Source organism: Trematomus bernacchii, unplaced genomic scaffold, assembly GCF_902827165.1.
Source record: "Trematomus bernacchii unplaced genomic scaffold, fTreBer1.1, whole genome shotgun sequence".
Classification (NCBI taxonomy): Eukaryota; Metazoa; Chordata; class Actinopteri; order Perciformes; family Nototheniidae; genus Trematomus; species Trematomus bernacchii.
The window spans coordinates 545,488-571,173 of NW_022987797.1; positions in this window are offsets into that span (position 1 = coordinate 545,488).

Genomic DNA, 25,686 nt, shown 5'->3' on the forward strand with positions numbered 1-25,686 from the left:
TTTGTTTTTTCTAACGTTTCTTCAGATATAGTGGAACACCATAAGGCTGCTTCCTAGCTGTGTGTGGGAGCGAAGCTCCCCCAAAGCTCAAGGCCGGAGTGATGTCCTGTTTATGAATAACTCTTTGTATTCTTTCAGTGTCTGCACCTGACCTTGCTACTCTGTATTGCAGGCTAAAGACGTCTATTTATTCACAGCCACATAAATGAGCATAATAAGAATCAATCTTTCTAATGTTATATAAAAATAGACTCCACATAACTACGAAAAAACAGGGGAAGCCTGGCTTCCCTTGGCCTCCAGGAGAAAACGCCACTGCTTGTTTATAATATTATCACCGTTCCTTCAGCCGGATACTGTAGTGCTTCAGAGTGCTTTGGTTTTGAAATCACTTCCGTGAGTTTCGCCCCGCCCCTCGCTCCAATGACCACTAGAGCATTTAGTAAGGTAAAAAGCAAAAAGCTAAAACGCCTCTCAAACGCTCGTCCGTTTACTTTTTTGAAAAACAAATGGTCCGTAGATACACGGATTCACCTGATCTCCTGTACATCTGCACTTTATCCCCTCATTAGTACAGCTTCCAATAAAGCAATGTCTTTATTTGAATAATGTCAGTTGTCTGAACATTTTGTTATGTTGTTCTGTTTTGCCTCGCCTTGCCTGGATTAAACCTTAACAAAGGTATTTTCTGTTAAAGGTATCTGCCTCCTGCATTTAAGTTCCCCCTACTCCACTTTTTGTGACAGGAATAGTAAAACCATTTAAATTATGCTCAACTAAACAGAGATCCACTTGTAGAAACATTACTGCTCCATTGCTCAAAACATTATCTTATTGTCATTACAATGCCTTTGTTGCCTTAACTTACCACATGCAAGGCAAGGAATGCAAACAATGTTTGGTGTTGTTTTTGTCTGTCCTTTGACAATTGTAACAACCTACCTATAACTTTCAGTAAAAGATCATAGCACTTCTTTGCTATAAGAATAATAATGAAAGTTTTCATTGTCTGACTGTCACACAAGCAGCTGATAAATATCCCCCATCCCCATCAGTGAATGTGTTTTAGTCTGAACGCTGTTTGGCATCACAACGCTGTTATGAAAGTTTCTCTGGCATTCTACAGGTGATGTTAGCATAGCAACCGAAGCTAATCAGACTATCTTGACTACTTGTTGCTATCATATTGTGACACAAGCCGTTTTCTACACGCATATTTTACCGGCGTAGTTTTCGTTATGATTTTACTTGTGATGGCCACATGTAGCCCATGTATTGATTCCATCCGATAGCTGCAATAATATAAAACAAAAGGAAAACGTCTGCCTCTTCACAATGGTCAATAACAGTGAACGGATGGTCATTAAAGTAAGGTAAAATAAACAGAATCACACTAAGCCTGGTTAGTGTTGCCTGACTTTATATAAGTGTTTTTTATAAGTGTATGGTCGCGTTCTAGTCACTTTGCTCAGCGCTACTGCTTGTTACAACTTGTATTCGCTGTACTCGCCATGAACTGTTACTGCTCAGGTTAATCTCGACCCCCTCCAATGTAAGCGTGACGTATTTGGTTCTTGGATCTTGCCGGGTTGCCGAGTGGGGCCAGCTGAGAGAATAGACCAGACTCCAGCAAAGGTAAATTGTGTCTAGAGTGCGCCATCTAGTGGGATTAACTGAAATGCCGGGTATTGCAGGAAAAAGGCAAAATGAATGCGCTCTTTACTATAATTTGGACAATTTTGTACCAATATTCGGCGGGCCGGATTCAAAAGCCCAACGGGCCGTATATGGCCCGCGGGCCTTAGTTTGCCCATGCCTGAGTTAGACCCTCATGCCGGAGCAGCAGAGTTCAGCCGACAGTCAGGAAGACTCGAGCATACAGCTCACGCTTCATTATAATATATAAAAAAATAACACCATGCGCATCATGATGGCACATAACAGCTCGCGGCCGCAGATTAATCCGGGTCCCAGACCCCCCCCCCCCCATACCCCAAACATATTTTTATTGCAGATCTACATGAATCACACAAACGACCTATTTTGGATTCAAAACGGCGAATTTCGCCGAAAGGTGACAAGTTTGCATCCCTGTATATTGTACTTCATTCAATTCAATTCATCTACGTATTAATGCCCCAATGAGCACTTCTCTCCCAATGACATTTATTGCAGGACCTGATTCTCATGATTTTGTCACTTTCAGATATTTCACAATCTAGAGCAGCAGGTCCCACTAAACCTCGGTTAAAGATTTTTCCAAAAACCATCCAAGGTGAGAAGAGGAGGTCCTTCAATCCATTGTGGTATAACCTGCATTCATGGCTTGAATATTCACGAAGCAAAGATTCAACCCACTGTTATGCTTGCAGACACTTCTCCCTGCCTAGTGCATCAGAGTCTGTTTTCACCTCAGAATCAGGCTTTTCACATTGGAAAAAAGCAATGTTCAAAGACGGTGGCTTTAAGTTGCATGATAAATCTCAGTCTCACATTAATGCCATTGTTTGCTTGGAATGAGCACAAGAGGGTAGCGCTTACAGATTCTTCTATAGTAGACATGATTAACACAGAGTACAGAAAGAAAGTGGAAGAGAATCGCAGTTACATAAAAACAGTTGCAGATGTATTGCGTTTGACAGCAACACAAAGAGGTCACCGTGAATCTGAAGAGTCTGATAACAAAGGGAATTTCTTAGAAATTCTAGAAATGATCGCTAAAAACAATCCTGTGGTAGCCAAAAAAATCAAGGCACAAGGCAATGTAAAATACGCAAGCAATACCATACAGAATGAAATTCTGCAGTGCTTAGCGAGTATGGTGCATGATTCCATTGTGAAGGAAGTGAAGGAGAGTGAGGTATTCTCTGTCATTGCTGATGAAAGCAAAGGTCTACAAAAGGAGCAGCTGTCATTAGTAGTTAGGTATTACTACAACGGGGCTGTGCATGAAAGCTTTCTTGATTTTCAACATGCCCAACATCTAGATGCTAAGGGGCTCAGCAAAATGATCTTCCAGTCTTTAGAAAGCTATGGCCTTCAGTACAAATCAAATTTTGTTGGACAAGGTTATGATGGGGCCTCATTAATGAGTGGCAAACACTTAGGTGTGGCAGCCAGAATTAAGACAGAGGCTAAAAATGTGTTTTACTGTATGTCCACTGTAATGCGCACTGTCTGAACCTGGTCTTAGTCGACACTGTGAAGTCAATTCCAGAGGCTAATTGCTTCTTCTCACTGTTTGAGAAGCTCTATGTGTACATTTCAGGATCTTATGTGCACCAGAAATGGCTGGATGTTCAAAAGGAGATGTATGGCGGCCAGCCTAAGGAGTTAGCAAAACTTAGTGACACAAGATGGGCATGTAGAGCGTTGGCTTGCAGGAACTTGATGGATAGGTTACCAGTTGTGTTGTGTGTTCTTCAAAATATAAGCACAGAAAACCATGGAGACAGATCCATTGATGCTCAAGGTTTGCTAGCACAGATTGACGTTACATTCATAGGCCTCCTTGCAACCTTCCGAAAAGTGTTCGGAAACACAAAGGTGCTTTCTGACCTGCTACAGTCACCCTCAGTTGATTTAGCTATGGCAGTAGACATGGTGGAGTCACTTCATGATACATTTCAGGAGTACAGGACTGAGACATTTAGTGATCAACTGTGGCACGACATAGTAGAGACAGCCAAACAGTGCAATATAGCTGTTGAGAATGGTGAGAAGAGATCACAAAAAGTTAGCTCCAGGCTTGGTGGGTCTTATGTGACATGTACTATAGGCCTGCGAAAGGGGAATGATGACAAAGATACATTCAGACAGAGACTACTCTACCCCATCCTTGACTCCATAATTGGTGAAATGGAAAGGAGGTTCTCAAAACCTAACTGTTTAATAATGAAAGGTATTCAGGCCCTAAACCCTAAAAGCAGTAGGTTCCTTCAAGACGACCAGGTATTTGGCTTGGGTGAAATTTATGGTTGCAATCTTGAAGATCTTACTCATGAGCTTCACCAGGCTAGAAGAATTCTGAAAAGGAAGGCTGAGAGTGGGGCGGTGCAGTTGTCAAGCATTATAGACTCAGGGGCGGATCTACCGGGGTGGCATGGGGTGGCAACTGCCACCCTAAAAAAAGTAACCACTTTGACTTAACTAGGCCAGTAGGTAAGGACTTTCCACTGGATAATAACTGCAGCGATGTATATGTTTTAGCTGAATACACGTTTTTTAAGCCTAACTGATGCAGTTAGTCACTTCTTTAATGTGTGTTCTTTCTGATGTAAATTCAAGGTTGTATCTGTTTGCAGTAAAGTCGTGGGGCACTGAACTGTTCCTTTGAATCTTTTGAATTTTGATACATGATAGTAATTACTTGTCTTTCAAATTTGAAGGAGGGTGAGCAAGCATCTTGAGGAACATTCATCATTAACTCCTCCAAAAAATATAGTTTATTCAATAATAAATGAATATGTGAATCATAACAGTGATTGACAGCTGATAGGAATAATATGATTGTTAATAGTATCATATTAATTCAGACAAACATCGATGAGACAGTTAATTAATGTACTTATTGCAGCAGTCTTCATATATTTGGTACCCCTGCTGGTCTAAGAGTGAGACAAACTCATTCAGTTATTGTTCAGTTAAAATTCATTAAATGATGTCTGAAACCTTATATATTTATATGTAAGGCTTTACTGATGTGCCACAATAATGTCACCTATGTTATTGAGTTAAAATATAAATATTGTGGCTTTCCAAGTTAACATTGATTGATATGACTGCGATTAAATCAGCATACTTCTCCCACCCCTCAAAATCTCCTTCCACCCTCTTGCCACCCCATGAATATTTGTCTAGATCCGCCCCTGTATAGACTTGACTGTGTTTTTAGAACCGTACCAAGAGGTGTTTCATGATCTCTTTAGGCTGTGCAAAATAGCTGTAACCCTTCCAATAGAGCTCTAAAGCTCATTAAAAATCATTTGCGGACAACCATGGTAGATAGCAGGCTAAGCCATTTAGGTGTGCTAAGCATTGAGTCAAGAAGAGCTAAGGCACTGAACATGGGTAGTGGAGACAAATTGTCATAAATGGATGTAGAAAAAGCACAAATTGGTGCATACAAATTCACCTGAACGTCAACGCTCAAAATGTCCAAGGGGAGGACACCCAGACCCCTGCTTTATGTGTGCCACCCATGCATAAGCCAGTGCCCCACTTGGGCCACCCCAGTCAAAAAAGTCTGGACACGCCACTGGAAAGGAGGAGGCGAGATAAACAATTGGGATGAACCTAAGAAGTAAACACTAAAGGGAATAGCAGAAGAAGACAGACAGGAAGTAAACACTAAAGGGAACAGCAGGGGGACTTGGACTGGTAGCCGTAGGGTCGCCGGTTCAAGTCCCCGAGTGGGGAGTGGAGTGTGGACTGCTACTTGGAGAGGTCCCAGTTCACCTCCTAGCAGAGATGGAGTACTCGAGTCGGACTCGAGTGCCGATTTTCGGGACTCGTGACTCGACTCGGACTCGCGCATTGATTGACGCGACTCGGACTTGGACTCGTCAATTCTCGCTTACAATGACTTGGACTCGGACTCGTGAATGTTCCCCCCCACGATGACTCTGAGTCGGACTCGTACATTGACGCTCCGACTTGGACTCGGACTCGAGCAAGTTTTCTCTGGAGTCTGATGTCCTCTATCCCTGCGTGTGCACCTGCGAGGCGAGTTCATGTACTGGGCCCCGCTATTCCAGTCTAAAGATGTCTAGAGACACACCCCGCATCGTGCTGTATGCTTTCACACATTCTGCTTCCACATTGGAAAAGAGCAGCGCAAAATGCTCGTTATGTGGAAAAAATATTGAAGAGAAGAGAAGGCTCCATAACACATTACTCTAAGGATCGAGTTCAGACATATAGGCTGTCTTGAACACTATCATCAGAGTAACGTGATCTAATCAATAAATAAAGATTCAGCCGATAACACGAAAGCACATGGCTACTTAACATACAGAATGACGTCATTTTGCATGCTAAGTAGCCATGTGCTTTCTGGGGCTCAATCTTTATCGGTAAACCGATTTAACCGGTAAAATTCCTTCAAAATAAGAGTCCCGATCTTATTACTATCAAAATAAAAGTGCAAAACGAAAACGTTACCATAGGAAAATATTGGATTACAAATATAATCACTTCTCTAAAAGGTAACTAATTTTAAATATAGTTAGACATATTATGGGTCATTTACAATAATAATAATAATATTAATATTAGTAATAAGCTTTATATATTTGTATAGCACCTATTACAAGAATTGTAGCCAAACTCGCTTCACAGCAGTTCAATAGACAGATTAGTATAACATGACAGGATAAAAGCAATGTAGAGGAGCAGCTACATTACAACACATATATCCACGAAGATTAATACATGAAGACTTGTGACTCGGACTTGACTTGGACTCTTCTTAGGTGACTCGGACTTGGACTCGGACTCGAACACAGGTAATGATGACTCGGACTCGGACTCTGACTCGACTCGGACACTCCTTGGGTGACTCGGACTTGGACTCGGACTCGAACACAGGTAATGATGACTCGGACTCGGACTCGACTCGGACACTCCTTGGGTGACTTGGACTTGGACTCGGACTCGACAACGACTCTCCCTTGGTGACTCGGACTTGGACTCGGACTCGAAGAGTGGTGACTCGAGAGTGACTTGGACTCGTGAATTGGACTCGTGAATTGGTGACTTGACTACAACACTGCCTCCTAGGCCCTGCCGTGGTGCCCTGGACAACCCCCCCACTCCCATTGCTCCCCCTACTACTAGGATGGGTTAAATAAAAGAGAGAACACATTTCACTGTGTGTGCTCCAATTCTTCAAGTTGCGTTGGTTTCGCCGCAGTTCCAGCTGTTGATGTGCAGAGAAACTTACAATTTCTTTCTTAGCGGAAGAAATACGATTTTAATAATTGTATAATATTTTATTAATATTTGAGTCTATTGAGTTTATTTAGTATGTCACCATGTAATAAGCAGGATAGTCTGCAGCGAGGCGGTCATTAATGAAAAAATAAAAATACCTATTCCTTACATAACACACAGCTGAGTCCTGGGCCTGTGTGTGTGTGTGTGTGTGTGTGTGTGTGTGTGTGTGTGTGTGTGTGTGTGTGTGTGTGTGTGTGTGTGTGTGTGTGTGTGTGTGTGTGTGTGTGTGTGTGTGTGTGTGTGTGTGTGTGTGTGTGTGTTTTCAGTCACCTGTGTTTCATGGAGGTTTTGTGGGGTTATAGTGGCAGTCCTCAGAGAAATAAAAATGACATGGAAAGTCACACGAGGAAGAGCAAGCACACGTGGCAAAACATAAACCCAAAAACGTTGCTGGTCTGAAATGCTTTGCAGTTACATTACCAATTTCAGCTATGATCAACGTTACCATGGAGGAATATGCGAGAATTGGCTGAGCCGATGAAAACATTGAGCTTTAACAGAATCAATCATCAGAATCAGAGAACTTCATCAAATTCAAATTGAGAGAAGATTTATTGATCATACAGTATGGAAACACAGTATTGCCCAAGCACATTTTGCAAGGAGGTTCAACAGTACATGTTAAAAACATCATGTGGTGTCAAAAAAGGAACAATTCTGAACATAACTGATGGATATAATTAACCAAATGAAAATAATAATAAAAATAACTTGATAATAAGTAATCTACTGCTACCACTCCATCTATAATAATAATTATAATTATAATCTTGGGGGTGGGGGAATTATGTTTCTCAACAGTTGCAAAAATAAAACAAAATAAACAAGAGAAGTAAAGTGCTATTAAAATACTTAATAATACTATATACTCATCACAATAATGAAAAATGAACAATTAATAACCTAACTTTATCAAGCACTTAACAATGAATTGATCTTATTTTATGAATATAAATAATGATAACGGTGACCTAAATATATATATAAGAAACTAGCAAGACTTCATCACAGATAAATAATTTCTGAAATAGCTGTAGGTATAAAAAGGAAAAGCCAACATTAAAAGTTTAAAGGTTCAGGCTATTTAAATGATTTCACACATGCGGAAAAATATCTAAAGGCTGTCCCAGTCTAGTATTTACTAAAGGAACTTGATAACAGGTACAGTATATTGGTATAATGTCTTAGGCACAGGTTGGTAATTTCTAAAGTAGAATTGTCGTTATTCTAACGATGTGCTGATCTTGGTGACTATTAAGTAAAGACTAGGTAACAACAAATGTGTAATTCTGAACAAAGCTCTTCACTGATTTGCGACAGAGGTTCATGTTGTACAGAGGTTTGTCTGGTAAAAACATTGCAGTAATAATTAAATAAGAAATAAATGTTGCAAGCAACGTTGAACAGGCTCTCCCCCCCCCCCCCACGTGTGTCAGGGTTACTGAAGGCTTGCCAGTACACGCTCACACTCAACTGAGAGAGATTCCTCCAACAAGTATCTGAAATGGTGCATGAGTTATGTATATGGGCGGAACTAAAGTATTGGGGCGGGGCGAAGTGTCACTAATGAAACAGGAACTCTTTGCTGGGTGCAATGATGCCTCCAAAAATTGCAAATAAAATTCAAAATAGTGACTTCCTGTTGTGTTTTTGAAACACCTCCACAATGTTATTTTGTACATCTCCAAATTATAAATATGCATGCCAAATTTCATAAATCGACCAACATTTTTGAAGGTGAAGGTTTTACATCAGTTGTTGTGGGCGTGGCATCACAAGTTTATTTTCGCAACTCCCAAAGCATTTGCAAACTTCCATGAGCTTTTGTGCTACTTCAAAAATGCCGTCAATACTGCAAATATAAATCTGACAGTTTGAATAGGTCATACACTCTAACTGTGCTGGTACTAAGGCCCTAAGTAAAATCTGAAAATGTTAATTATAGACAACATTTAGACCTTAACCCTGAAACCATTTGAGTAAAATATCTTAAGAGTAAAGCAAAAAAAACAATGACCCAGAAAAGAAAAGTTTAAATGTTTGTGTATTTATAAAAGGAATGAGAGCAGATGCCCACCGTAAAGGCATCTGGTGTCCTGGCAGTTCATTGCACTTCTTCCTGTCACTTAGCATTCGGGGAACACAACTGTCAGCTAAAGAAACCCTAATATAATGTATGATGTCCTTTATTGTTTTATGTTTCATGTGGAACCTATATGCTGCAGGTCTCCCTTGAAAAAGAGATCTATGATCTCAATGGGACCATCTGGTTAAATAAAGGTTATGAAATGAAATCTCTTAAACAATCAGAAATGACAAGCTTGTTTTTGAGGCAGCACATTTTGTGTTGGGAAACATCACGATGACAACCAGAGCAGTTAGACTGTTTTCAGACCGAAGCATTCAACATGTCGGGACTCGTTAATAAATACATCTCCTGGATTGTTTTGACCGAGGAAAGAAAACTGTACATGTCTGCAGGAGTTAGCTTCACGCTGCTGGCCTCCCCCCAGACCCTTTGTCTCACTCCTTATTGTAACAGTCGGTTAGAGGACAATGCACAGGATAATGTTCGGTATGCTGTAATTATCAGGGATCAGCAGACAGGAGTTATTTCAGTGTCAAAACAAAACATATTTTCTGGGAATTGGTAAGTTGTGGTTGCTAACACCCCCCACACAGGATGGACATTGAAAAAACAGACACGCATAGGTTGTTATACAACATAATGTCATGATTTAATCAATATTTATCATCTGCCTTCGCTATCGTTAATTAGTTTCTAATTTCTGTCAGGGCAAACCATTTACAAGACTTCACTATTTAACATAGGCTACACCTTCCATATACAAAGCATGTGAATAAAGGAGACAAAAACTATTGTATGTATTCAAAGAATTGAGTAACTGTCACTATACCCAATTTCCCCTCGGGGAAATATAAAGTACTTGGATTCTGATTCTTATTTATGTATAGATTCCAATCACAATACTCTCTGATAAATACCCAATTGAGAGATGTATGCATTTATTCTCTAAGGATATCTTTAACAATTAACAAAAACAAGTGAACACAAACATTTAAAAACAATCAAGACTTTTAAAGTACACAAAAGGTAATTTTTTATAATGTACATGTGTGTATACATTCAGGTGGATAGTTCCCGGCAACAAGAGAAAAAAATTACAAAAAAGAATAGCTCTCTAATGAAAGCGAAAAAGGTCTAATTATAAATAATAGGAATCATGGAGCATCTGCAGACTGACATCAAATAGGATTCTAGCGTAAATGCCTCTTAATCTTTTCATTTGTGGGTTGATAAAAGTTAATACCGTCCTCACAAACGTTACATCTGTGTACATCTACAGTCAGAGGTTGAGATATTTAAAAAATGTGATCAAAGTGGAAAAACTCATCCACCACTTTTGGTCTACCAGACATCGCCACAAATATTTCATGACTCTGGCTCTTTTTCTAAATTGAACATAATTGGCTTGATTTTGGTCAATTAAGTCAAAGCAAAGCAAGAATAAACATGAAGGTGCCATGGCAATCCAGTAAAGATGGTTCCACAATGCAGTAAACGGCCAGTATGCTTAAAAATAGTCTGAATTATATCAATAACAGAAACATCTGCAGATTAAATAAGATAATTCGGTACCACTTTACAATAAGACTACCCTTATATAGGATTCATAAAGGGTTTATAATTAGGTTGTAAACACTTTATTAATCATTCAGAACCATTTATAAACCAGTTCTAACATAGTTGTCATACATCAACACAGGCTCACTATTTGGCAAGATGACTAAGCCTTATATTGGCGACCTAGCTTACTTCGTCTTCATCAGCCAACATCCTTGGTATCTGTTGTTCACTGAGTTGATTCCCCCCCTTCCATCTTGATGTTTCTTGGCATCTCTTTATGACCATTTATTTATGAGTTACTAACATTTATAACTGCCAAAAGGGAGCCTTGTAAAGTGTTAAACACATTCCCATTTATTAACCTGTTAAGCACCAAGCCTGTTTTTCATGTTTCAGGCTCGAAAATGACATGCCCAAAACAAATGACTACAACTTAACTTCTAAAAGGGTTATATGAATAATGTCTTTTATCAAAGCAAGGTTACATCTGTGAGTTGGATTTAGAAGTGTCAGAATCAATATAAATGTTTTTTATTTTAAAGAAAATTCAGATTTTACATAGTAAAAAACTGTAAATTATAGTGTCCGTCCAAAAATTATTTTTTACAGATAGTGAAACTACCCTTGGATGATGGGTTAGTAGACTAAAAGATTTAGGAATCCAAAGTACAACATATAATAAGTACCCTGTATCAAGATTGATGCAAAACAAGTGACATTTGACCTTTTTAGAGGGGTTTAGCCAAAACCACCCCACCTCTGAGGTGATTTGGGTGAAAATGTTTTTTTTTCCATATCTCTGGCCCCCCTTGCTCGATTTTGATGGTTGACACCTCTTTCTGACCGTTAGAGCCAATAGAATCGAAGGGGGAGGCCCACACACACACTCATTGTGAAGAGAAAAGGTGGGGGCTGCGCGCATGTAAATGTGGAGCAGAGTGGAGCTACATTCTAGCTCTGGCATTTGGAAACTAAAAAGCAGTTTTATTGCTTATGGATTATCAGAAATAATTTCAAAGAGGGCACAGATACATTGGATGAACCTATGGATTAACTGCAGCATCGTTTTTTATCGTTTTAATGCCATTGAAGACCAGTTTTGACCAAGGTAAGCCATGTTAGCGTTTCTAGCTACCTAGCTCCACATGTTATGATGTACGCTTTCGTTTATAGCGTCGCAAATGTTTATCACTGAGTGTTGAGGTTTTTTACACAGATTCTGTGTCTCCAGGACACCAAAAACGAGTGGTTGGCTGTGCATCTAGGATAAGTAATAAGGGAGTTATTGTGAGTTTAAGTGTCGTTTTAGGTTACATTTTTCGCTCGTGGATAATTCAGAGGCTGAGTGCTAGCATTGTGGGTTTTTTTTGGAAAAAAAAATTAAAAAGATCAGTTAGCTGAGTTTCTTCCCGTTACATGGATATAAAACATTCATAGTTTATTAAATATTAAGATCCCTTAGACGTTGTTTCCTGCAAATGACGCGTTTATCCGCCCGGTACCGGGCGGATGGTGCGTAACAGGTTAATGAGTTACAACCAATTTGTATTGTAAAGTGTTAAAGGGCCCATGTCATGGCCATTTCCACTGATCATAATTACATTGTTGAGGTATGCTAAAATAGATTTATACTGTGCAATTTTCCAAACTCACATTGGTTTCGCATACAGCATCTCTGTAAAGTATGTGTATTCAGCAGTATTCACTCTCTCCACTAAACGACTCGTTGGAGCTCTTGCCCCCCCCCTCCCTGTGAGCCTAGTGTGCTCCGATTGGTCAGCTCGGCCACTCTGTTCTGATTAGTCAACCACCAGAGAGGCTCCGCCCATGTCTAACAGTGCATTTTTCGGCTCGCTCTCGGAACATCAGTCTTATAATGGCGTCGGTACAGCCGTATATTTTATACGCTAACTAACCGAACTGTACCTACAACTGTTGTTATAGAAGAGTGTGACGGCCCCAGGGCCTTTGTGCAGGTGTGTTGCAGGTCTTACGATGGGGTGGAGCTGAAGAGGCTAATCAGCGCGATCACGGACACCTGGCCGGAGCCGAGGTGCTATTAAGCCCAGCTGCCCGGAGTCACACGGCGGCCCCTGTCTCTCTCCAAAGCGGCTGCAGAAGTACGAACTCGGCGATCCTCTCCCCTCGACCACCTATCTCTGCATTTACCACAATAAATGTGCCGTGGTTTTGTAAACTCGTGTATGTCTCCTTGTCTTTCCGTTGTGGCCTACGAGCCGGTCATAACAAAGAGTAAGTTATTTTTACCTGTAATACACTACTACTGTTTGATGAGAAATCAAATCATGGTTTGCTATATATGAATGATATGTTATAGGAGCAAATCATTCAGGGAAGAAAGGATAGGCCTACTAAGTATTTCCATTAAACTTTATTTTTAGAAATGTACAAAATGAACATAAATATACATATATACACGGTATATCATCAATTCCTCCCCGTTGTCGGCATCTTGTCTATCGCAGCCGGGGCTAGGACGATGCATCAGTGTGGTAGTCCCGTCATGTATTGTCCGGCAGGATCTGGCTGGACGAAATCAAATGCAAATCACAAAATATTAGAGAAACTTAGTTGTTTTAGATTCGTTAGTAGTAGTTGTGGTAGGAGTGTGGATCTATCTAATCCATCTATCTAATGAACACAGTAAGCTTGCCAGCTAATATGCTAACCTAGCTTTGTTTACTTTGGTAGCTAACACGATATGAACGCTAGCTCGGAGGAACGGCAACTATAATGTAGTGTAATAAAACTACTATGAACAAAAGCTAGTGGTTCATATTAGGCTAGCAATAACGTGTTTATAATTGCAATCTTATACGGGTAGTCTGTGAAGTAAACAGATATGGTTCTAAACTGTATTGAAGTAAACATGTATTATTTTGAATTGTATTTTAGTGAACATGTATTGTTTGAACTGTTTTAAGTAATCACATATATAGATATTGTATTCTCACTTACAACTCACTGACCCAGAGATCCTGTTACACACACATACACCTCCTTCCACCAGCACACACACACATATTATTTTCAAGGTTCTTTCTGGGCATCATTATATCTGTGCACAATGTTTAATTGTCTGGGAAAGAATAGTTTGTATGAAATATTCCATGGGAAAGTAAGGGAGTGAATATAGGTGCAGAGATAAGATTGACTCTGCCCTTGTGAACTTCAGAATCTCACGTTCTGGTCAGAAGAAAACATACTTTTTCTCAGAACTCTGATTCGCTGTATTGGACCCGACCAGAAGTGAATCCAACCAGTAGAAACACCTGGGGGAGTGAGCAGCTCACACAGCTCCTCCCCACGGACTCTCTGATTCACTTCGGAGTAAAATGGGAAGGAAGAAGTCAACACATATCCGCCCCAAAATATGAATATGAATACTGTTGTTTTTGCATGTAAAATGCTTCCTGTTTGCTGACTGGCTGGTCCCGATACCTGTATCGCACAGCAGTAGAAACCTGAAGTCCGGAGTACTCTGTAAAACTTGTATACGTGTTTTGTTTCTTACCAGTAAAATCAGATTATTGTTATAACCTTTAATTCCGGTGTTTTTAGTGTAATAAAACCAATATGAACAAAAGCTAGTGATTCATATTAGGCTAGCAAGAACGTGTAGTCTGCTACATTCATTGTAGCTGGCATAACACAAATGTTTTCCGGAGCAAACCCATGTCTAGCTCCGTTGGTTAGCTCGGTAGCATACACGCTACGCCAGCTATAATGTAATTACGTTTCGCGACTGACCGTACGGCAAATCACCCGGAGTATACTGTCTATGAGTATTTCGTGTGTGAATGCAGACATTCTCCTGCTATGAGATACATGTATGTAAGGCCATCTGCTGATATTAGAGTTCATATATGGAAACGCTAGCAACTTAGTTAGCACAGTTAGCACTGTGTCAATGGCTTAGCAGTCCGATACAGTTTACACATTTAAACAGTCTTGTTTGATAAATACACAAATAACAATGCAAACTTACAGGTTGTGTACCCGAATCTTCCCCTGCTCCAAACGGTCTAAACAAACTAGGAATAGCATCGTCCTTCAGTTTCAAATGTTGTGCATATCCGGCCTCAAACTGGGCAATGTTTTGGAAGCTTTCGTCTGTGAAATGCCGCGCACACAGTAACGTTCTTCGAACCTCTGAAGGAACAGTGTTAAAAAGAAATTTCAACCACTGACTTCGTCGTGGTTCTTCCGTCGGTAGGACAGACAGCTCAGATTTCTCCTCACATTTCAGGAAACAGGTCCTTGGCATTGGCATGACTGGATCGATTGTGAACTGAACCAGAGCTTCCAACAGTAAATGTTAGGCTGGCAGAGGGTGTGGCCATAGCTCTTCCGGATTGGTCCATTTTGTTCCGGGTACCGCATGACATCATGCGGTACCCGGAAGAATCAAATGGACAGTGACGTATCTCCAACGAGGCGTTTGGGGAGGTATTTTCTGTGTTACCCCTAGATTCCACCGGGTCCGTCTGCGCCGCGTTGTGGTTTTGGTCCGGCCTCCTCCGGCGTCATACCCTACCAGGCGCGTTTCAGAAGCATTTCAGAAGCGGAGCGTCTTGCCTGCCGGCTCGCAGTTTTTGTTGATTTGGGCATATTTCCTGGACAGGCTACTTTGTACAGACAAAGTTAATAATAACTGTAATATTCCAGTTATAAACGACATGAATCAAAGATGTGTTGCTGTATTTTAGTGGTAAAAAAATGCATTCATCATCATAATTATTCTATATATGTAATTTACACAGTGCCTGTAAACCGGAGGAGAACGCTGGCATTTCTCCTCCTACTTGAAAGACTACGGAGGGATAGGGTCTGCAAAATTAGTTTGTGTGTGTGTGTATATATCTATATCTATATATGCTATATATGCTCTGAACGTTCCACTTCCTGCCTGCCCGACCTTACGTTACGGCTGCGCCGCGACAAAAATAGGATTCGATCCTAATTTTAGAGGAGCCCTGCGCCGAGCCGCTTCTGGGACGCTTCTGAGCCGTAACGCGCCGCGTGTGGTGGAATAGCACCCATTGACTAGAGTGGCCGCGATCGCCGTGAGCACCGCGGCGCAGCCGTAACGCGCCCGTAACGCGCCGCAGACGGACCCGGTGGAATCTAGGGGTTAGAGTCTTACTCGCTACAGGGTGTACTTTGAGGGTTTTGACTCTGCACACCGTTTACATGCATAAAAACCTTCATAACACACAAGGGGCGGGTAATAACCGGAAAAGCATGACATGGGCCCTTTAAACAAATCACCATTTATTAATGAGTTACTACCATTTATAATTTGTTTAAGTTATATTAAACCTTAAAGTTATGCATAAATTAGGGCATGGTCACATTGAGTGACAGGTCTGTCCAGTGATTGCTGCTGTTAGCTTTCTGCTCTGCTAGCAGCTCCGTGATGCTACAGGGACTCAGCCTGCTCAACTCATCCGGGGAACATAACTTGAACTCTGCCGTGTTTGTTGTGCTGGTGCCTTGTGGACTATTCTTCATGCTTATATTGTACTATTGTGACTCGCTCCGCGTTTAAAACAGACGGTGCATGAATGCAGTTTTACGGTAAGTGAAATTCGAGTACTTTATTTTTGTGTTGCTTATGTTTTTAGTCAGCTAACGTTAATGAATGTTAAGGCTTGGCTTAGCATGTAGTAAGCAAGTGGTAGCTACATCTGTGCTAACGATGCTAATCGTAGCCTCCAAGTTAAAACGTAATAGAGAAGTGTTAAGCATTAAGTGGGATAATATTGTAAAACAAACGGCTTCTGTTTGAGGTTGGTAAAATAAGGTAATCCTTGTAAGTTAGAGAGATATTTTATTAGGTAGGTAACTTTATGTAGGGATGCTCCGATCGATCGGCCGCCGATCGATATCGGCCGATACTCACTCTCTGCCGATCGATCGGTGCTCTCTAAAAATGCCGATCGCGAGAGCCGATCGCATGACGTAAAATACATGACACTTTTCTCTGTGCGCGGCAAAACAAGCTCGCCAAAATGGCTTCACTAGTCTGGCAGTATTTTAAGGTGTCCGAAAATGACAATAAAATAGCGGTATGCAACGTGTGTGAAGCAGAAATCCTGCAGCTCCACCCGCTGTGACGGACCGGTGAGTGGAGCCAAACACACACAAGTTAGACCTAACACACTTAGCCATTTTATCTACCTCTGGAACAAGCTAAACTAGTTATACATATATGTATTCTTCACTGTCGGATCACTCATTACTGGATCAGCGAGCTGCATGAGATACTGACAGGCTGTCAGGAGAGAGAGAGAGTGGGAGAGAGGAAAAGAGAGTGCTTCCGCTCATTTCTCCCGTGTTATTATCCAAAGTTAATGTAAACTTGAATAATGTACTTCATTTGAATGTAATAATTATGTTGGTTGTTGTTTGTGGAAGCGCCAGTGAATGAGCCCCATTAACTGAGTTGTAAACATCACTTTAAATGGAAGATCCCCATAGGCCCCGCCCACTCGATCGGATCGGCTGATACTGATTCCGGTGATCGGCCCCAAAATTGGCGATCGGAGCATCCCTAACTTTATGCATTGATAAGGTTAATTTAAATTTGCTATGATCGATTATATAGGCAAGCTAACGTCAAAGTAGTGTTGAAGAGCGGCCTAGTGTATGTGAAATCAACCTCACAATAAGATGTATATTGAATAATGTATATTACAAATATTAATGTCATATTTCAAGGTGATTACTTGATATTACAATATGGTTGGTTGAGCTGGAGTTCATTATTGAGCTTACACGTTAACGTCACAGTCATATCTGAAGAACGAACCCAAACCTTGTTCTTTTTATTAATTGTATTACCAAATTGGTATCAAATAAATAATAAGCATTGGTAACACCAATGCTGATTAAGTAAACTATTTTATTTGAGTATTTGTCTCTGGGAGAAGGTACTGTACCCAGTTCCTATGTTCGGCAGTTATAGAGAACCGCAGTGACGCGTCCTAAAACCCGGAAGTAAACTTCTTCCGGTTCCTTCAACAAAAATGCAATGCAATTTCTCCATAGGATAGGCAAACACAGGAAGGAAGACAAGACACAGGGAGAACAGAATATCAAAATAAACCCTGACTAGACAGACAAAACTAAAATCGTGACATAACCACCCCTCAAGGGACGGATTCAAGACGTCCCTAAATAAACAAAGTCCAAAACTTCCAAAAGGGTGGGTGGAGGGGGTCCGGAGGACGGGTTTGGGCTGACGGCCCGGGGGCAAGGCAGAGGACCAGGAAGGGTTCTCGGGCGGACGACCCGGGGGCAAAGCAGAGGACCAGGAAGGGGTCTCGGGCGGACAACCCAGGGGCAAGGCAGAGTTCAAGGAGGTGGTCTCGGGCGGACGACCCGGGGGCGAGGCAAAGTTCGAGGAGGGGCGAAGGCCACAGCGGGCGAACTCAGGGGGCCGGGCACGAGGGCGAAGGCAGCGGCTGGGAGAGTCAGGGGACCGGGCTTGAGGGCGAAAGCCGTGGTGGCGAAGGTCAGGGGGCCGGGCTCGAGAATGGGCAAGACGGAGGCGGGACAGCTCCGGAGGACGGCGTGCGCCGCAATGGGACCCCTCCAGTGTCAGCTGGATCGCCGGAGCAGGAGTACTGGGATCGGTAGCAGGAGCTACGACGGTGAAGGAACTTGAGTCGGCGGGACCCCCGATGAAGAAGGAACTTGAGTAGGGACTTGAGAAAGGACTTGAGAAGGGACGTGAGAAGGGACTTGAGAAGGCCGGACCGCCAACAGGAGACGGGTAGCTGGAGTCGGCTGGAACGCCGACAGGACACGGGGGGCTGGCGTCGGCCGGGGAGCCGGAAACGGAGCCAGAACTGGATCCGGAACTGGAGCCAGAACTGGAGCCCGAACTGGAACAGGAACCGGAACTGGAGCCGGAATCATGGCTGCATGGGCCGGAACTGGAGCCAGAACCATGGCTGCTGGGGCTCGGGCTGGTAGCCTGGACTTGGGTCTCCTTCTCTTAGGAGCCTTTTGGAGCTATTTTGGGAACTGTGGCAGGCAGGGGGCTAGCATGCCTGGGGCTAGCAAGCCGGGAAACGCATGTCTGGAGGAAGTCCATAATCCAGCCAGGTAAGAACTTCACTAAACATGGTTTCTCTGTTGCCATTTGGAACGCCTCTCTAAATGGTTGTAACTCATTAAGAAATGGTGATATGTGTCACACTTTACAATAGGCTCCCTTTTGGCAGTTACAAATGTTAGTAACTCATTCATAAATGGTCATAAGAGATGCCAAGAAACATCAAGATGGAAAGGGGGGAGAATCAACCCAGTGAACAACAGATACCAAGGATGCTGGCTGATGAAGAAGACAAAGTAAGCTAAATAGTGTTGGAGCAGAACACCTATCTGGGTGGCTGATAGCCCCCTCTCCGCGCCGTTCGTTGGATGAGGCTTGATCTCTATTTAATAAAGAAAGGAATTGAAAACACCGGAATCAAAAGTTATAACAATTATCTGAGTTTACTGGTAGGAAATAAAACACGTATACTTAGTTGTACAGAGTACTCCGGACTTCAGGTTTGTGATGCGGTTTACAGGTAGACAGACCAGCCTTCAGGAAACGAGAAGTACAGACTTCAGGTTTGGGATGCGGTGTACACGTCTCTAGACCAGCCTTCAACAAACCAGAAGCATTTTACATACAAAAACAACAGTATTCATATTCATATTTTGGGGCGGAGATGTGTTGACTTTTCCCTTCCCCTTTTACTCCAAAGCGAATTAGAGAGTCCGTGAGGAGGAGCTGTGTGAGCTGCTCACATCCCCCAGGTGTTTTTACTGGTTGGATTCACTTCTGGTCGGGTTCAATACAGCGAATCAGAGTTCTGACCAGAACGTGAGATTCTAAAGTTTCACAAGGTCAAAGTCAATCTTATCTCTGCCCCGATATCCACTCCCTTACTTTCCCATGGGATCTTTCACATAAACTATTCTTTCTCATACAATTAAACCTTGTACACAGATATAATGATGCCCATAAGGAACCTTGAAAAGAACATGTGTGTGCGCTCTGGTGAAAAGGAGCTGTGTGTGTGTGAAACAGGATCTCTGGGTCAGTGAGTTGTAAGTGAGAAGACATTATATATGTGATTACTTAAAACAGTTCAAACAATACATGTTCACTAAAATACAATTCAAAATAATACATGTTTACTTCAATACAGTTTAGAATCATATCTTTTTACTTCAGTAGCCAATATAAGGCTTAGCAGTACAGATAAATGTGGGCTCACTATTTGGCAAGCAACTGGTCACAGTCGCCCTGTTTATCTCATGTCTTATAAAAGTGTTCACAACTTAATTAATAAATTAACACTAGAACCGCCAACGGGGTCAATTTGACCCCGAGCTGTTTTATATTTGATGTAACTTTTTTTCGATCAAAACTCTCTGTTCAATAAAAGAACATTTTACCTTGAAAATCAATGCATTCTAATAGCGGGTTAATTTGACCCAGGTGGCGGTTTTAGGTATAAAAAATCTCTGGCGGTTCTAGTGTTAATTACAAACTATTCGTAAACCCTTTATAAAGGTAGTCTTATTGTAAAGTGGTACCGATAATTCAATATGATGCCTCTTCTGTCTGGGTCTCATATTTTTTCTATTTTTAATTGGTTACATTTGCAAAATAGATTTTCCAGCACTCTTAAATTCATTAGCAAAATGTACTTTTGGTCAAAACCCGAAAAAAAGTTGTATTTCCCATCACAAAATTGGGAAAATTATGAATTTTCCAGTATGTAGATTTAATTACAAGCTTATTATCAAACGTTTTGTTTTTTTGTGAAACTGAATAAACTTTTTCCAGATTCTTCTAGAACAATGTAGATGTCTGACAATGTAATGCGATTTTGGCTTTTGTGTGTTTTTTAACCTATATAGTTTGCATTTAAATGTTTCAACATGATATATAGGAAAACAGAATGGATTTAATCTCAAACATGTTTTGCTTTCCCAACCTTTCAGCTCTATGAGAAAGTGTTTTTTCGTTTTTTTTAAATTGTCTAAAAAAACTAAATCAAAATGGTCACCAAACTATTTTGGGGAATTGCTGGATGACAGAATTGTTTTGACTGTTTAGTGGCAACAGGCCGCCCAGAGTGTCATTGTGCCGCCATGAGGTCTGCGAGAAACAGCCGTTAAAACTCAGACCGCAGTTAACCATGCGGCTCACCACAGAGACCAGGGGGAGAGGCAGGCAGGGAGGGAAGAAAAGGGTGAGCGGATGAAAACTAAGGGTACATCCCAAGTCTCTTATTTGACAATTCCTATCTTGAAAAAAAAGTTGTTCTGGTGCAACACATTCTCACTCCCAACTCGTACTATAGTCAGGGCTGCACATAACTGGTGAGCAGGTGCGCACCCCCCGCCAAAAAAGGAGCACTTGAAAAAAGGAGAGAAGAGAGAGAGAGAGAGAGAGAGAGAGAGAGAGAGAGAGAGAGAGAGAGAGAGAGAGAGAGAGAGAGAGAGAGAGAGAGAGAGAGAGAGAGAGAGAGAGAGAGAGAGAGAGAGAGAGAGCCGCCAAAGTATAATTTGCGAGCCATTTAGGTTTAATTGTTTTAATCCGTCCGCGAGCACGACGGCATCTGCCATCCCTCGCTCTACCCCTCGCTATCGCGTAAAGGGTCTGCTTTATGCGCTCCGCACAGTAACCCTGCTGTTTTCATGAGCGTGCTCACTAGCGCACCTCCCCCCACCCCCCCGTTCATAAAGTCAAGTACCCCTCAAAAGGTCCGGTTTATTTCATTTTAAGGATGCGCACCAAGCAACATCTCCAGGTGCTCCTTTGAGAACCAGGACAAAAAAAGTTATGTGCACCCCTGACTATAGTGACATTATGTCAGGATCCCTTGGCGTCACTATCAAATGCAGTGGGGGCCCTTTAGCGTCAATTTCCAACTATCAGGGAGTCCCATTGACTTGTATAGAGCTCCCTGAACGTTGGTAATAGACGAGTTTGGATCGCGGAGAAATGCTCTCCGCAGACCCATTCTCACAGCGCTTATCAACCTTTTTCTTACTCAATAGCCGCGTTCACACCAAGTACTTTCCTGTACTTAGTTCCGGCACTCAGAGCCCCGGCGCTTTTTACCCCAGGGCACTTAGTACAGATCGTGTTCACACCGGAGTACTTTTCCCTGAGGGAAGATTACGCAAATGAGCCGCTGACGTCACTTCTTCTTCTTCTGCTTTGGCTTTACTGGCAGGCCACAAACCACTTCACGGTGAGTACAGTAGGTGGCGGTATGCACCTTAAAGTTGTTTGCAATCCGCTGCAAAACAAGAGAAGAAGAAGAAAAACTTCCCGCGTATACTGCGACGCCCACCCACTCGCTGTACATTAGGCGTCTGTTGTTTACCTTCAGACATGATGGAGATGGAGTCGACTGAAGTTGTGCTGTTTGTGCTCATGTTATACAGCTTTGTAACTGAGTTAATGCAGCCTGAGCAACTTGCGTACAATAACAAAACAAGCCGAGCACGAGTGGTGGTGAACGCTTTTGGCAGACTGAAGGGCAGGTGGCGGTGCTTGATGAAAAGAAACGACTGCAAGATGGACAAGATCAAAATCCAGGTGGCAGCATGTTGCATATTACATAACCTTTGTGAAAGTAATGATGAGTACAGGGACGAATGGACTGCCTTACCGGCGACCCAGCTTTATGAGGCATCTGAACAGCGTGTAAATTGTAAACATTTTGACAATAAAGCTGATCTTTTGTACAGTGCTTTTGTTTCTCTCTTTTATTTTCCAGTCAAGACAGGCAACATTACAATAGTGTACAGTGTAGCAATATAATAACAATAAACTGTGCCAGGTGTGTTGTATGCACAGTAAATAGGCTCAGCAGCAAACCCACCTTTATTATTTATTATATATCTTCCTGAGACCCACTGCATCAGTCTGCCATAAACACTATGGAAACATACATGTTAGTTTCGGCCCATAGTGGACTCCATTTTGTGTTGTGTAAAATGGGGGGGGAATTAAAAGTTTGCAAATCCCCATGTCCTCCTCAGAGGACAATCATAAAAACATTTAGTTTTAGGTCAAATAATATTTAAAATGATATAAATTATCATATTTGTGTATGTGCCCCTGCCATTCCTCCACAAGGTTGCAACATTGATGAAAAATAAATGACAAATAAAGCTTTGCCAGTTTATAACCGATGAAACATGATGGTATCAGAATAATCACTTACATGTGATGTATAGGATGCTACGGTCACTAAAGATAAAGTGTCAGGAGAAATAAGCAAGATACAGGATCTGTTTAACAGTAAATAGAAGTTCACATTTTTAATGTAAATAAAATAGAAGTTGTACATGTAAATTAACATTATCAATATAAAATAAAGTGTCAGTTGTATCAAGACTATATAATAACAGTAATAACAATAATATAAAATGAACTGGTGAGCATCTTGTCCTCCGTTTCCAGCACCATCTGATCCCCGTGCATCGACTCTTTCACCACGGCACGCCGGCACGCCGGTCCTCCAACGCCTGGACGGTGTCAAAGAAATTCGCATCCCGTGTCCGCTTTCCTAAGAGGGGAAAATAAGCAAGATACAAGATCTGTTTAGTCGCCATGTAGTTTTACAACATACTAGGAATGTGTTTTTTGTATTTTCATAAATAGAATTAAGGTTTCACAAATCTGAAACTGTGTTATAAAGCAGCGGTTTTCAAAGTGTGAGGCGCGCCTCCCTGGGGGGGGCGCCAGAGAGCTTCAGGGGAGGCGCAGCATGAGAAAAAAATAACGAGAACAAGATGAGTAAAGTGTCACTTGCACACTTTTGGCTGTCTGTGGAGACCGAGTTCCCCCACCTCGCCAAAAAGGTTGTAAAAGTGCTCATTCCCTTCACCTCCACCTACCTGTGTGAGTGCGGGTTTTCCGCATTGACTTTGATCAAAAGCAAGTACCGGTCAAGGCTGCAGCCAGAGGATGATCTGCGTTTATTCCTGTCTACATTGCATCCCCGCCAGAGTCCTGCACGGGTCTGATTTTCAAGACCCGCTCACGCCCCGCACCTGCAACGAGCAATACCGAACCCGCCCCACCACCCGCACATATTGCCAATTAGTTCCGCAAACCGACCCGACCCGTCGGCACAAGATCAGCAAACCGACCCGAACCCGCATATCCTAGGAGCACTGAAAACATACAATTATTAACACACGCAGTTGCGTATTTGGCTCAAAAAGCGTGGGATGTTGGTTATTTTCTCCATCCAGGATGACACCAAAAGCCTCCTAGATGTTGGATTTCGCTCTTGAAGAGTTATTTACAATGCTGTATTCTCCGCTAGAGCTTCACCTCAGCCATTTCGAATGTGGCGCGCTCAGCAGCAGATTGATGCGGTGCAGAGGTTATGATTATGCGCGGTCCCGCGGGGAGAGGTCTGAGGAATCTTACCACCCGCGAATCACTTTTTTTGCGGGTCATCCGTCCGGTACCGACCCAATGCAGGACTCTGATCCCCGCAGGACTCTGATCCCCGCATCATCCACCTGTGCGCATCAAAGACGCAGACTCATTGTTCCCAGCACTAAAGTATGGGTGAGTGTAATAAGGAGGCAAAGTTGATGTTCAGTGTGTTGCCGGGAGCATATAAGGATTCATCCACGATGTTGAAAATGTAAAAAATGTTTAAAACAAATATTTAAAACAAAAAGATAAAAAGGTTTTAAAAAGTTATTTTTTAATGTTTTTAGGAGGTGATGCTACTCAGCCAATCAAATCGGTGCTGTCAGTGAGTCAGCACGATAGATTCAAACACACAGAGACGAGACAAGAAGAGAGAAACAGTTGGAGTAACTTCAAATGGCGTGCTCAAAAAAGAGAAAGGTAGACAGCGAAAACAGAGCATTTAATGACATTTGCTCTTACTGGACCTCTTTGAAATGCAATTGAATAACCCTGCATTATAGCAACAACAACAATAATAATAATAATAATAATAGCAATAATAATTGGGAGGGGGGGCGCGGCTGTTCTCATGTTCTCTGAGGGGAGGCTCACCTTCCCAGACTTTGAAAACCCCTGTTATAAAGAATGTTTAGACCCTCTGGGATAATCCAGTCCAGATTTGATGAGTCTCGGTATAGTGGTTTTAGATCAGGACCTGGTCTAATGTGGTCTACATGTAAAAAAAGCACTGAAATCTCCCTTTTTTGTATTTTCACAAATAGAATTAAGGTTTCACAAATCTGAAACTGTGTTATAAAGAATCTTTTGACTCTCTGGGATAATCCAGTCCAGATTTGATGAGTCTAGGTATAGTGGTTTTAGATCAGGACCTGGTCTAATGTGGCCAGGATGCGAAAAAGCACTGAAATCTCTCTTTTTTGTATTTTCACAAATAGAATTAAGGTTTCACAAATCTGAAACTGTGTTATAAAGAATCTTTTGACTCTCTGGGATAATCCAGTCCAGATTTGATGAGTCTAGGTATAGTGGTTTTAGATCAGGACCTGGTCTAATGTGGCCAGGATGCGAAAAAGCACTGAAATCTCTCTTTTTTGTATTTTCACAAATAGAATTAAGGTTTCACAAATCTGAAACTGTGTTATAAAGAATCTTTTGACTCTCTGAGATAATCCAGTCCAGATTTGATGAGTCTAGGTATAGTGGTTTTAGATCAGGACCTGGTCTAATGTGGCCAGGATGCGAAAAAGCACTGAAATCTCTTTTTTTTGTATTTTCACAAATAGAATTAAGGTTTCACAAATCTGAAACTGTGTTATAAAGAATGTTTAGCCTCTCTGGGATAATCCAGTCCAAATAAATCGGCTATGCAGCGATTTAAGAGGTTCAAACACGGAGCATTGTTCCTTTTTGAAGAGTGCTTCATGTATGCTTGAACTTTGTTTAATGTTGTTGAGGCAAGTTTTCTTACCGGAAGTCATGTGACCTCTAGCCCGGATGTTTACAATGTTTGTGAGAGAGTAAAAAGGCGCGAACA